We start from the raw sequence: 1850 nt of genomic DNA, 5'->3' as shown, positions 1-1850 counted from the left end.
TTGCTTTTGCCTTTAGTAAATAGTAAAATTATGTGTATACCAAACAATTGTTTTAAAATAAATTTCTTTATGATTTATTGTCAGTAAATGTTTTATTTGTATACCTGTTTTATATACCTACATACCTGGGGTTGTGTAAAAATTTCTTGGGTGAAAAGGGGGTGAGATAATAGTTCTACTGTATTTTATTAGATCAGACCACACTGGAACATTATCTTTAGGTCTGACTATAACATTAAGTAGAATTTTTTTTTTACTTGAAAAAGTTATTTATTTCTAACACATTTTTAGAAATTTTATTTTTGACTGGACTCAGATTTAGAGGTGGAGACTCTCAGGGAATACAGTCGACGTCTCTTAGCGATCTGTTCCTGTCGTTTTTCTTTAGCCTCCTTCATTCTCTTGGCCAAAAGTTTAGCATATTCTGCTGCTTCTTCCTTGTTCTTCTGGGCATGTTGCTTCTTCTAAGCAATGTGTCTACGTTTGAGCTTCAAAACTTGAGTAGTCACCAGTCGCTGAATTTTAGAAGCCTTGGTCCTGGATTTCTTACTTTCCTTGGGAGGGGCTTTCTCACAACATACTATCAGACATCATCTTCTTTGGACAAGTTGAAAAGTTTGCGGATTTTGCTAGCTCTTTTGGGCCCAGGCAATGAGGCACAGTTGTATCTGTCAGTCCTGGTATCTTTCTCGTCTTTCTTCACGATAACCAAGTTGAGGACGCTCAGGTTGGCGTCCACAATGCAACCCCTAACAGATTTAAGTTTTCTTTCTCCAGTTCTTCTAGGACGATAGCAAGAATGGCCCTTACTGAGCAGCAGGCGTACATGTCCGTGAGCCAAAACACCCTGCTTCATGGGGAAGCCTTGTTTCTCATTCCCACCACTGATATGGACCACATAACCCTTCCAGTCTTCACCCAGAGCATCAGCAGAAACTTCAGGGGCCATCCATGTCTCATAAAAGGTCCATAGCTTTCTCTCATCATCAACTTCGATGAGTTTCTGACAGCCAGTGACTGGGAAAGAGATGTTGAGCTTCATCTTTGCACAGCTTCCTGCTTCAGACCTGCCACGGGAAAGAGCCATTAAGTAGAATTATGACAAACTCTTTTGCATGCAGAGGATGCTAAAAGGTAGAAAGGCATCAGGAAACAATTTCATTTAAGGAATGGTCAAAAGAATTCAGGATGTTTAGCCTACAGAAGCAAGACTTAGGGTAGGGATAAAAGAGCTGTCTCTACATATTTGAAGACCTGCCAAGGGCTTTGTTCTGTCATCTAAGTTTTGATAGAAAAAAGATAGGACAGTTTTAATTATTTAAAAGATTTTCATTATATTAAGCCAAAGTCTGTTTCCCTGTGACTTCCATCCATTTGACTCCTGCAGCAACATAGAGCATATTTTTGCCCACATAGTGAAAACATTCTCAGCTAAACTAGGACTAAGAATTCCCAGTTTAAGAATTTATGATTCATATAGGGGATGGCTTTCTTGGAAAAGGTAAGTGGAAGGATACAAGAAGAAATTTAGGTGATGTAAAACCAAAGGATAAATAATATATACATATATATAAATATATTTTAAGAATAATTCCTTATTCAACTGGAAAATGGAAATAGGAGCAGTCAGAGAATGTAGGAATAAGTGCACAGCCTTGGAGTCAGTTACATGGTATAAATAGCACTGTCCACTTATTGTCTATCTCCCATTTGCTTTGACCTTCATTACAATCCATCTCTTCAATTCAGTCATTTTCCTTCTCGTTTCAGAGTCCTATGGAACATACGTGTCTAGTTACTCAACCCATGACCCTATCTAATACTCTCTTTTTTTTTTTTTGGTCTAGATC

At 38.0% G+C, this 1850-nt stretch overlaps 1 pseudogene; it reads right to left on the bottom strand.

Moving 5' to 3' along the window:
- Positions 1 to 296: 296 nt before the first annotated feature.
- LOC114031504 lies at positions 297 to 1042 on the bottom strand (annotated as a pseudogene).
- Positions 1043 to 1850: the final 808 nt, after the last annotated feature.

The sequence above is a fragment of the Vombatus ursinus genome, unplaced genomic scaffold (genome assembly GCF_900497805.2).
Source record: "Vombatus ursinus unplaced genomic scaffold, bare-nosed wombat genome assembly UNPS02015175.1, whole genome shotgun sequence".
Taxonomy (NCBI): Eukaryota; Metazoa; Chordata; class Mammalia; order Diprotodontia; family Vombatidae; genus Vombatus; species Vombatus ursinus.
The sequence above is the reverse complement of the archived record's forward strand: the minus strand, read 5'-3'. Positions and strand labels throughout refer to the sequence as shown.